Source organism: Lagopus muta, chromosome 3, assembly GCF_023343835.1.
Source record: "Lagopus muta isolate bLagMut1 chromosome 3, bLagMut1 primary, whole genome shotgun sequence".
NCBI lineage: Eukaryota > Metazoa > Chordata > Aves > Galliformes > Phasianidae > Lagopus > Lagopus muta.
In genome coordinates this window covers 50,096,927-50,109,710 of record NC_064435.1, presented here as the reverse complement: position 1 = coordinate 50,109,710, position 12,784 = coordinate 50,096,927, and the positions used below count along the sequence as shown (strand labels likewise).

Genomic DNA, 12,784 nt, shown 5'->3' with positions numbered 1-12,784 from the left:
GTCGCCGAGCGGTGCTTCCAGCCCGCCGTTTTTGAGGGAGTTTCGGCTTCGCCGAGTGTTTGGGTGGCAGAGCTCATAGAGTCACAGAACCATTTCATTTGGAAGGGACCTCTAAAAGTCACCTAGTCCGACTCCCGCGCAGCGAACAGAGACGCCTACAGCTAGGTCAGGTGCTTAGAGCCCCGTCCGGCCTGACCTTGAGTGTCTCTAGGGATGGGGCATCCACCGCCTTTCTGGGCAACCTGTTCCAGTGCCTCACCACCCTTATTGTAAAAAAGTTCCTTATATCCAATCTAAACCTCCTCTCTTTTAGCTTGAAACCATTTTCCCTTGTCCCGAGTCTGTCTCCTTCCTTCTTTTTTTGTGGAGGAGTTGGACTAGGTGGCATTTATAGATCCCTTCAACTCCAAGGACTTTACCTGTCTGTGATTCTATGACATTCCTGGTCAGTCAACAGCTGCAGTGTATCCTCATGCTGAGTGCCTGTCTTTGTGCCACCAATCAATGTGTATTCCAGTGCGGGTTTTATTCATCTCTGGCTATTTCCAGGGACAGACTCTACAAGCATGTATAGATTTTTTCCACTAACTAGTTTGTGGCACCAAAACTTTTCCTTCTGCATCTGTTTTTAGCTTTCGCAGTCAGAGATACAGCAATAAATCCTTTTCAAGATCAAATGACAAACTTCAGTCAGAAAAACAAGCACGTGGGCCCTCTGCAGTATTGCAGAAATTCAACTAGTTTACTATTTTTCATTGCAGGATTTTTGTTGTTTGTTTTTGACAGAAAGATGGTCTTCTGAATTTGGTGCTGTATGTCACACATCATTCATTGCTTGGAATGTAATTCCTTATTCAAGGAACTGGATATTCAGTAATACTGGTTTATTATGGACTTGCTTGCCAGCTTTGGGTGACCTGAGCTGCATTTCAGTATCTGGCTGTGAGAACTGAGAGTCATGCATTCATCCCCATCCTCTTCTCCTCTGCTTACACCAGAAAGCAATCATTAGAGGAAGAATCACTACCAAAAAACATAGAACACAGGTTATTTGTCTGAGTCAAAAATAGATAGTATTTTGGGGTTGGAAAGGACATTTAGGGACTCTGAAGTAAGCTCTATGACAGACTCATCATAGGCAAATTTCTTCAACTTCTTAACTTCTTTTAAGTTTTAAAAATGTATTTGATTTCTGGGGGATAGAGGGGTGGAGAAAGCATATGTGCATCAATTGAGTCATATCTGCACCAGAAGAATGTACCAATATTACTGTACAAATCATGTTTAGTAAAGGTGAACAACTTTTATGGATAGCTTAACCTATACTTCCGCTAATTTATATACGTAAGTAAAATATCAACATGGAAAATGAAAACAATCAAAAACTAGTTTGAAAGGCAGAGAAAGAGTTGGAATTTTTATTTCCTCATAATTGGTGAAAAACAATCAATATGCCAGCAGGTAGTGCAGTCTCAGCTGCAATGTTTTCATTACAAATGAGTGTGGTATTGGCTAGCAGAAAAAAACTTGGGGCAAAACTCACAGAATCTGTACACGACATGGTTGAAAGAGAACAAGAGCTCTCAATCTCTTCAAAGGCAAAAGAATAAAACAAAAAAGAAAAGAAAAAGAAAGACTAATTTATTTTAATTTATTTTATTTTATTTTATTTATTTTTTTTTTTTATAAGTAAATAGGTGGGAAAGAAAAAAAAAAAGGTTGTTTCAATATATTTTTAGCTGTGTTCCTAGGGCAAATTTCATTTCATCATCCCATTCCTTCTGTACATCCCAGACAGTCTTAGTGCAGCTCGAACACGTTTAGGATTATAAATGTGACAGAACAGTTGCTGCAATCTGATAAGTGGTTTGGAGATGGCTATTTGGAAAGGGTCCAGAAGAGAGCCACAGAGATGATCCAAGGGCTGGAGCCCCTCTCCTATGAAGACAGGGTGAAGGAACTGGGCTTGTTCAGCCTGGAAAAGAGAAGGCTGTGGGGAGACCTCATTGTGGCCTTCCACTGTTTAGAAAGAGTTTATAAACATGAGGGAAATCAACTTTTGACATGGGTAGATAGTGGTAGGACAAGGAGAAATGATTTTAAACTAAAGGAGGGGAGATTCAGATTGGATGTCAGGGGGAAGTGTTTAGTGAGTAAGTGGTAAAGTGCAGGAACACATTGCCCAGAGAGACTGTGGGTGTCCCATCCCTGAAGGTGTTTAAGGCCAGATTGGATGGGGCTCTAGATAATCTGATCTAGTACTTGATCTAGCAGCTGGTAACCCTGCCTGTGGCAGAGGGGTTGAAACTTGATGATCCTTGAGGTCCCTTCCAACCCAAGCCGTTCTATGATTCTGTGATTTTGTGTCTGTACAGTTAGTTTCTGCAGTGCATCCTTTAGTGGATCTTCCCTATATGTCATCTGTCATCCTCCAAGCCTAAGCTATTCCTGCTATGTAGTTTTATTGCATGCAGTTTGTTTTGCCTTCCACCGTGTCTTATATGTTTTCAGGTTTAGTCCAGGTTGAATTTATTTTAAAAAAATATGTTTAAAAGTATTCCTTTGGAAAGTAGGAAGAGAATAGGGCTGATTGACTAGAGCAGCCTATGTGGCTGTTAAAACCAGTGTCTCTCAGTGTGAAGGATATTGATAGAATATTGACAGGCTGGTCACCTTTTCAGTGGAAGGAGCTCTTGCAAGTCAGTTAAGTACATCACCACAGTTAATTTGTCTCTTTAATCATTCTTTCCCATAGTCTTTTCTGAGATACTTACATGAACTATGTTACTATTATAATTCATAAATCTTTTCAATACCCATTTAAGTTTTTATTATACCTATGTTATAGATGGGAGACTGAGGCCCTGTTATTTTTGGCTACGTAGTATTTTACAATGATTTGAAAAATTTTAGATGATTATTTGATGTGTTAAGCTTTGAGCCTGTTGCAAACTGGTTGAATATTGCTTTATTGTAAAGGGTGGCAAAATGGTTTTTAAGACTATGGTAGTCAAAATCATAGAATCATAGAATAGGATTATAGAATAAACCAGCTTGCAAGGGACTCCCAAAGATCATTGTGTTCAACTTCTGGTTCCACACAGGACCACCCAAAAATCAGACCATATGCCTGAGACCATTGTTCAGAGGCTTCTTGAACTCAGCAACTTGGTGCCCCACTTTCTTAGGGAAGCTGTTCCAGTGTTAGAGCAGGCCTCTTAGCAAAGAACCTTTTCCTAATAACCAACCTGAACACTGAATGAATACAAGATGGGGGCTTACCTGCACATAATACCAGAGTGGAGTTCAAAACCAAGATTTCAAATCTTGTAGTGTAGCACATGGGAAAAGTTATGTCAACTCAGGAGAGTAATTCCAGAAACAGTAGTCATGAGCTATCCAGGAGGAATGGGTCAGTACAGAAAAATAGCTATTATGTCTCTCCCAGGCAGCCTACAAAGTTTTAAATAGCTTCTTCAGAATCTAAAGCAGAACCCTGATCCTCCCTCCAAAGCAATCTCGTAAGTGTTCTGCTGGGGAAGGAAAAACAATGTGTGTTAACAAACGTGTGCTTTACAGACAATCCTTTTCAAATGCAAATGAACTCAATGACTTCTATATTGCAAGATTGAATTTTAGCTTCTGTTAACCTCATTGCTCCTTTTTCTATTCTGTAAATTTGTGGAAAGATATCAATGTTCTGTATCTTTTAGCAACTTTTTTTTTTCTGGAAAAACAGTTACCTTTTTTTTGCCTGTATTTGGAAAATTCATCAGCATTTCCCTCTTTTTCCAGGATGATCAACTGTGATTCCCATGTGGATTTGAGATATGCTTTCTAAATTATTTTTTATTCTGAGCAGTAAAACCCTTTTAAAATGCATTTGTTTCTCTCTGGACTTAAATTTTTTTACTTGCTGTTTGAGTGAACTTGAAAAACATTTTTCCTAGGCTACCAGAACACATTCTTAGATTTGAAATGTTAGCAGTTCTTAGTGATATTGCAGTGATACCTATTCCAGTTCCTTAATGTCTTCCCCCCCCTGAAAATTCAATATTAGCATGATTGCATCCATATTGTTCTCATTTTTTTACAAATTCTATACGCACACGGGATATTTATCATCCAGTATCAACATGTCAGATTGAGTATGATTAAATCAAAGTAGAAACCAAACAAAAATTAGAAGCTGCAAACAGCTCTGCATGGTCTTTATTGCACTATTGATTTTAAGCAGATCTCCTCATTGATTTTGGTGGGGAGTTTGGCTAGAAATCAATAGTACGAGATGGCTGTTGATTGCACCTCAAAATCTGTACGAAGACAATAAAAAGATTTTATGGGAAGGGGGACTTTACTAGCATTAGTGTAAGAGTGGGGTGTGTTCTCATCACTGTCACTTCTGAACGACTTTTCCTTTAACGGATGTTGCATCCTGTGCACACAAGCTGTGTACATGTAGTTTAAACCTTTCTTTATGCATGAGTAAACAGGCAACACCATGGATTTCCACATAGTCCTGGAATAGGATTGATTTCTACACACATGGGGGTTCTTAGGAGAGATGGATGGAAAGAAGTCTCTTTAATGTTTAAGTACTTTACCAAGAGAGTGGTGATGTGGTGGTACAGGCTGCTCAGAAAGGTCGTGGATGTCCCATCCCTAGAAATGTTCAAGGCCAGGTTGGATGGGGCCCTGAACAGCCTGGTCTAGTATTAGATATGGAGGTTTGTGGCCCTGCATGTGGCAGGGGGGGTTGGAGATTCATGACTCTTGAGGTCTCTTCCAACCCAAGCCATTCCACAGGCTGAGGATAAGAGGCATGAAGGCAATCCCGTGGAGAGGAATCTGAGGGTTATGGCTGACAGCAAATTGAACCAGAGTCAGCAGTGTGCCCAGGCATCTAGAAGAGCCAAGCACACTTTGGGGTGTATCAGGGCCAGCACTGCCACTGGGAGAGCTCTGTGCAGCCTCACCTCGAGCCTGCTTCAGTTCAAGAGGTGTTTGGCCAATACTCTCAGAAATATAGATTGATTTTTAGGTGGTCCTGTGTGGAGCCAGGAGCTGGACTCAATGATCCTTGTGAGTCACTTCCAACTTGGGGCATTGTACAGTTTTAAGATTCTATAATTCTAAGTAAGACATAGTTTAGGTAAGACTGGGGAAAGAGGCACTCAAGTCCCTGCTTTTAACAAATACGGAAATGTAGAGCGCCTACACATTTTAGCTATGGATTTGTGTAGTCTTCCACAAGAACAAGTCCGTTTTTTGAAGGCAACAAGCTCCTCATCTCCTATGAAAAGATGTCTTAGAAAGGTATTTTGCTGAATTCCTTGGTTCACAGAGAATTATTATCAAAGGAGCAATGCCTTTCTTTTCATTAGTTTCAGTGGAACAGCTTTGTAGTTGTACAGTGGCTTCAGATTTAATTTTGTAGGCACGCTTTACGTTCAGTTTTACAGTATTTTATTTGTTTTGAATGTAACAAGGTTCATTTTAAAAGAAGACAGCAGTTTTGAAAGCTTCAGTACATGTCTAAGAACTATGAAACTCTATCCATCCATGGCAATCCAGAGGCTTTACTACTGTTTTGTTGGTCATTCCATGTTATGACCTTTCATGGCACCCAAAAATAGAAATACAGACTGTCTTCTTGATCAGATTGGATTTTTACTGGTGCATTATTTATTTTTTCTGAATCAAAGTTTGCAATAAACTACAGAAGAGCACTGAAAAATGCAAGGAGTATTTTTGTTGATGCAAGCCTGTTTATCTCACTCCTATTTCTAGCAATACTTCACATAGACTCAGATATAATATACTTGCTATTGAAGTGAGAAACTCAGTAGAAGGCAAAAAAAAATCCTGCATGATGGATCTGTAAACAAATTATTGGTAAAAAACCTAAAGTTAATGATCCAACTATTGTAACATGATTAAAGATGAAACATATCTTTGAGGTATGCAATCTTACGGATATCAGTTTGTTATAATAAGCTTAACTGACCAACTTTCCTCCTTTTAATTTGTTCTTTTCTTAGCAATTACAGAGAGCTGTTTTTTAGATAGCTTTTTCTTTTAAATTCATTTTAGTTGAAATCATCTCTGAAGTTTGATCATCAATACTGCCAGGTACCATGATTGTAAGCCTTGAGTTTAAAATTGAAGAGTCTCATTTGGATTAATATATTAAAGTATGTTATTCATTACAAAGAATGGCAGATATTGTTTTTCTTCTTAAATGCAAAGTCATTATATAGATCAGCTCTATTGTAACAAGTGACTTTTAAACACCTCAAGATTTTTCTTATCTTATATAAATCTTTGAATTAATACAGAAAAAATTCCCTATACATGAAGATCTAGACCTCAGAAAGAGTCAGAAATTGAGTATTTTCTTTCCCCTGCAAACACATATACAAACACACATACACATATGAAACCTAATTATTGCTTTTAGTTCATGAAATGCTTATTTTGAGATGTTGAACTGCTAAGAACTTGAAAAGTGTATGCATTTCAAGACCACTAGGTGCTGCCTATTGACTACAGTATATTAAACCTAGGCAGTTTCTTAGAAGCGAGTACGAGGAAATAAGTGAATTATTCATGATATCAAACTGAATTTGAGACCTTTTGCTTCTAAACATAGCCTGAGAAACTCAGAATAAAGCTACAAAATACAGTAGACAGTTTATGATGTGTAATTAGAGGAGGCATATCCCCGGCCACTTAGTTTTGAACCCTTAATTAGTGACATGGTGAATAAAAGATATCAGGAAAATCCTGCAGAAAGCCCTTGCAGTATTTTAAGAAAGGAAAACACAAAGAGCCCTCTCGTATTCTGCTTTGACTGGCGTAGTAGGGATTTACTGTCAGGCGATTACTGAGAATTGAGAAACGTAATTAAGGCTCACTTAAAAGTTTCTAATCTCACTTCAGCTCTGATGCTCATTATCATCTTAAATGTGACACTCATTGTTTTTAAAATAACAAGTGGAGCGCTGGGTTCTTGCAGTTAACACTCAATCCTTCCTAATATATTTCATTACCTGCTAATTCTGCTCATGTTAAGGACAGGCAGGAATAAAAGAAGAAAGTTTTTCTATGCTGTTCTTGTAGAAAGTAGTAGCACAGATTTCTGGCTTTAAATGAACTTGTCTGTAATAATTGTAAATATGCTTAGGAATAGAAGTAAATGACAATGTGTCAATATTCATATGTTATGATAAATGAAACCGTTACAGAGGTAAAACATGTCGTATTAAGAAAGTAGAGTTATTTCTGTTTCATTTGTTTGATTTTACTGTTCTCTAGTGAAGAAGGAAAGACATGTCATTGTTCCTTCGATTCAGATAGACCATTTCTTCAGTTAGCAAGGGTAACGGAGATGTGAAACTGATGTTGAAAGACAGACCAAGCATTATCAACAGTTCATGCAAAGATCTGGTTAAAAATTTGAAAGATTTCTCTCCACGTCAAGAAAATGAAGGTAAGAATGACGCTGTACCTGAATTGCTTTCGAAGTCTGGGAAAGAAATGCTTGAGTAAACAATAAAATACAGTAGATTAGTAGCCTAGGAAAAAGATTTATCACCTCTGTAAAAATTCTGTCAATGTCTCATGTAAAGGTTGTCTTAAGGGAATATGTAAGCAAGTGAGAGTGCCCAAGAGAGCAGGCTAACAATGAAAGCACATGTAAGATTCTGAAGCAAAGTTTAGAAACCATACAATCCTGCGTGTTCAGCTTTCAGTTTCCCCTCTTTTTAATAGCACAGTGGAAATTATACAACCCAGAATGATGTTATGATCCAGAAATTGGAATGTGAATCAAAACACACTCCGCATTATATACCTCTGCTAGGAATCCCAACACCATTTAAGCTAATTCGAAATTTGTTCTTTTTTTTCTCCTCTGATTTCATTATAGCAAGGCCCTATCCGTCACTGCTTTGGTTGTTCTTTCAGTTTAAGCACTGTTGAAGAAGCAGAGGCTGCTACTGGTCCTGAAGACATTCCCAACCACATTTCCGAAATCCTTTTTTACAGCTACAGTCAGGTTTGGAGCCATACACTCACTTCTCTGCTGCAGTTGTTCTCTTCTTCAGCAGAGAAAGAGACTTGGCATCGACTATTCATATTAGCAGCACTGTGTGACATTTATACAAACGTGGACAAAAGAAAAATGATGTATACTGGAGGCAGCAGCAGTCAAGTTCATCTGTTCCATGTCACTACTTTTTTTGCAGTGCATATTCTGTTTCCCAACTCTAGAGATGAGCATCGTTTGGGGAAGAATAGTTGTTTGTACCGTATTTTCTCCAGTCTATTTGCCAGGAAAAACAGCTTTACATCGTGGTTAGGGTACTGAAGAGGCCCTGGTGCCAGAACCTGCCCCAAAGAACAGTGACTAGCTTTATGGTGTCAGTGCTTTAAATTCCAGATTCCTCAAAACTCTTAAGTTAAAGCATGTTATTTTCAGTTACAAGCAACAATCTTGACCAAAGGACATGCTTAGTACACATCACTCACTGCTCAGAGATTAACATGTAAATGCAAGGTCTTTGTCTGATCACACTGTTACAAGGTGTAGACCTTTACTTGTAATGAATCTGGCTTCTTTATGACAGTGTTGATAAGACCACAGTAACAAACTTCCCATTTTGTGGATCAAGCATTTGCTGTAAGTGAGGAAGGAAAATACCTGGTTGCATTTTCTAAAATTTATATCAACAATTTATGTGCTAAAATTTACAGAATCATACATTTGGTTTGGAAGGGACCTCAAAGCCCACCCAGTCCCACCCTGTGCCATGGACAGGGCTGCCCCCCCTCAGCTCAGCTGCCCAGGGCCCCATCCAACCTGGACTTGAGCATCTCCAGGGATGGGGCACCACAGCTTACATGGGCAGCTGTGCCAGCGCCTCACTGCCCTCTGAATGAAGAATTTATTTGTAATAGCTTATCCATATCTACCCCCTTTTAGTTTAAAGCTGTTACCCATTGTGCTATTACTACAGTCCCTGATAAAGCATCTCTCCTCATCTTGAGATTGAGGCCCCTTTTGAATACTGGAAGGCCACTATAGTCTCCCCAGAGACTCCTTACCCAGAGCCTCAACACTCTTAGCCTACCTTTATACGTGCTCCACCCCTCTGATCATCTTTTTGGCTTTATTCAGGGCTCACTGCAACAACTTTGTGTCCTCATGTTGGTGCCCCCAGAGCTGAATGCAGTACTGCAAATGAAATCTCACAAGGGAAGAATAGAGGTGAACAGCCACTCACTTTGCCCTGCTGGTCACGCTTCGTTTGACACTGATGCTGCATTTCCAGCACCGTGCTAGAGAGCCTGAAGGAAACTCTGGGACCCATTTACTTGCTTAAAACTCATACAAAGCAGCAAGACTGTTGATCTTGTTACCATTATAAAATTGAACTGTCAATCAAAGCATTTTCATGGAAGACAGATTTTAAGCAAGATTGCTCCAAGGATCACATCTGTCTGTTCTCCAACTTGTGTCCCACAGGTACTTTCTGGAATTCACCTCAGTGTTGCTTCCTTATTAAATTCTTAAACAGTCTTCATTCTTTGACTTTTTGTTGTTGTTGTTGTTACACCCAGTGAAACCCTGTTATCCACCTAGAACAACCAACAGGAAAGATGAGCAAAGGAGAGTAATTAAACAACTCCTGCAGAGGCTCTTGTGTAATACCATGCTTTTTAAATTTTAAACCTGAAGTTTTAAGAGATAGTGTTAATTATTGCATACTAGTGTAAGAACCCTCTGTAATTACTTCTTCATCATTGGCTACACAGTGCTTTTCTCCTTTCAATGAGAGGACAAAGGATAATTATAGGTTATTAATGGACAAGGGAACAGTTATATACATACAGAAAAAAATTGTAAGTTTCTTATACAAAGCTACAGAGGGAAAACAGTCAATGTGTTAATGCATTCCATTTTATGGACAGACTTTTTTTTTAATTTTGTTTTTCCTCTGAATGTTGTCTTTTTCAGAAGCATGGTAACTTTTTGCATGCAACACTTTTATTTGGCACCATATGTGCATTTCTGTCTTACAGAAGAGGAAACCCACCAAAATTGAGAGCTTTTAGAATGGTTTTATTGGTTCTACTTCATATGATTCCATCTTTTAGTTAGCCACAGATTTGAAAAACAGGAATTAAGAGCATAATGCAAAATTTTCATGATGGCGAATAAGTCTTGTGATCTGCAAGCATCCCAATGACAAACAGTTTTTCATAGAACTCTAGGCAACAGGTAATGTTAGAATTTTAAGCGATTCTGGAATATTTAATAAGTCTTTTGGATGAAAAAAAAAAATAAAAAACCTAAAAAAAAACCCCATACATATTACATTAATAAAACTAGACCATCTGCTTCCTTCCATAATCAGTACATTATCTGTTAGGGAATGGATAAATCTGTATTGTAAGTTGTAGCTTTTTGTTAGCACTCCAAATCCTTTCAATTTAGTTCTTTAAAAGACAGCAAAGAGAAACATGCCCTCCTCCCCAGGCCCTAACAAATATTACTATGACTCAGAAATGTAATTTGAGATTAGATTATTTCCATTTCAAAAGGAGCTTTGAGAAGTGCAGGTATGTGGAAGATGCAAAGCCACCACCAGAGTCTTCGCAGACCGTAATTTCTGAACTGACGACTTTATTTTATTTGTTCAAGATCCACCACAAGATGGCTCTCTAGCAACAAAAATAGTAAAAACAAAATAAACCTGGAGCTAATTTTAAAAATATTTGCTGAGCTCTGACTGGGAAAAAGTCCACAAGCACAGACCTTTGTGTGGTGCTGTTGAAGTTCAGGAAAAACAGCTTAGCTACCTCCTTATAATTCCAGATATATCAGGCGTGTTTTTGTTTTCTCCCTCCACCCCACCACCACAATGTTATTTTCCTATAGGAAGCCACTAGGATATGAGACAGCGCTCACTCAGTGATTCAGTGGTAGATAGCCACATCCATCTGTGACAAGTTAATAGCGTATTTGTTATGTGGATACTGAGTGTAGCAGCACAAGAACTCATTGGTGTTATTAGCTGAAGAAAAATTAAGAAGAATTTATTCCCAATACAGAGGAAACAATATGAAGCATTTGTTCTTATTTTATACAACTTTGTTCTCTACTATAATATTGAAAGGAAGACAAACATGCTCCAAACATCTGGTTATTTACTAAGGTTATATACATAGTTGACTAGCATACAGATTTGCTTTTTGGAAACAAAAGTTTGCACTTGTGCAAAGGTGCAGAGAAAGAATATGAATGTTGAAAATACATACCCAGTAAAAGTATTATCCATAGCTGCGTGCAGTAATAATCTTAAGCATATATGGTCTGAAGTAGCTGCTAGGAAAGGCCACCTCCCAAGAGCACGCACTGATTCTGCTAGAGATGAGAGCACTTTATATTTTTATCCTTCAGCTCATAAGTTATTGTCAAAAAGCAGAATTTCTCTACCCACAACAAGAACTGAAATAAACTTCAGCTCTTTTAAAGGGAGCAGCCATTTTCATTCATCTCTGGACATCTAAAAGGCAAAAAGTCTAATCTAACTTTGCTAACCTAGTTTAGTTGAATTTACCTTAGAGTTTATGCAAAGTTAACATAGCGACAGAATAAACAAATTCAGCATTTTTCCCCTTCTAGTTTGAGTAGGGCAAACAAAACTGAAAAGAAAAAATTAGAAATTGTCCTTAGCTGCTTTTCATCTGTGAGTCATGGCTGCTGGCTGTAGTTCAGTAATTGCCCACCTGAGAACTTCTGTTCCTATGAAGACAAAAATCAAACAGATTAAATTCACCTGTTTGAATTTTCTCCCTAGATGGAGCAGAAGAGCCCTTGTAGTCAGTTAACAGCTCTCAGCTAAGACTTACACCCATTCAGTTCAAAGCAAGGCAAAATTAGATTAGTTTGAACTATCTTCAGCAGCTTGTTGAGATAACACGTCCTGAAATGATGTACTCCCATAGTCAAGAATAGAAAAGATGTGATACTAGAATCTGGTTTTCCTTCCTTCTCAGTTGCTAGCTGCTACCTAGGACTTACTGGCTGTCAGCAGCTGCATGGAAAGGCTTAGTGAGTACCAGTAAATCAAAGGCTGGCAAAGATTTAATGTATTAGTGAGTCTGTTGTGAACTTAAGATGGAGAGCATAGTCACAACCCGTTGTTATTACTATTCTGATAGAGACCACTTCACAGAGGCTTGTGGTGCTCATTATGAAATATAAGAAGATTACTGTTTTGGACAAAGATTTATATCTAGACTTCCCAGTTCTAGTAAGAAATGGTCTTGAGCCACGTGAAATGGGATCTAGACTTTCCTTAAGTTTAGTTGTGTTCTGAATGAAGGCTTTGGTTCAGGAAAAATACTTAAAAGCATCGACAGATCCATGGAAGTGAAGGGTCTGTTCTTGGAGGCTTCCTGGCTGTCTGTATGGCTCCCTGTGGAGCAGTCCTGCAATATTCATAGAATGGATTGGATTGAAAGGGACCTTAAGGACCATCTAGTTCCAACCCTTCTGCCCCCTGTGATTAAAGCTCTGTCTTGCAATTCTTCAGTCCCAACCCCATCCTAATTTCTCATAAGCAGTTCTTACTGCCCTGGTGAACTCTTTTTTTGCTGTCTTTCAGATAAATCATCTTTGACTGGGATACCTGCGCTCTCTTGAGCTAAGTTTACAGACAATGCTAGACTTGTCCTATTTGGCAATATAATAATGTAAGCATTTGGTTATCTG

At 38.5% G+C, this 12,784-nt stretch overlaps 1 long non-coding RNA gene across 2 annotated transcripts; it reads right to left on the bottom strand.

The window, feature by feature from the left end:
* Positions 1–4,721: 4,721 nt before the first annotated feature.
* LOC125690360 (uncharacterized) lies at positions 4,722–11,767 on the bottom strand. Of its 2 annotated transcripts, none has more exons than XR_007375644.1 (3): positions 11,326–11,767; positions 9,135–9,642; positions 4,722–8,681 (listed from the first exon to the last, which is right to left on the bottom strand). It is a non-coding gene; the product is annotated as an uncharacterized LOC125690360 (long non-coding RNA). The 2 variants fall into 2 exon arrangements; XR_007375643.1 differs by having other exon boundaries at positions 4,722–9,642; positions 11,326–11,431; positions 11,628–11,767.
* Positions 11,768–12,784: the final 1,017 nt, after the last annotated feature.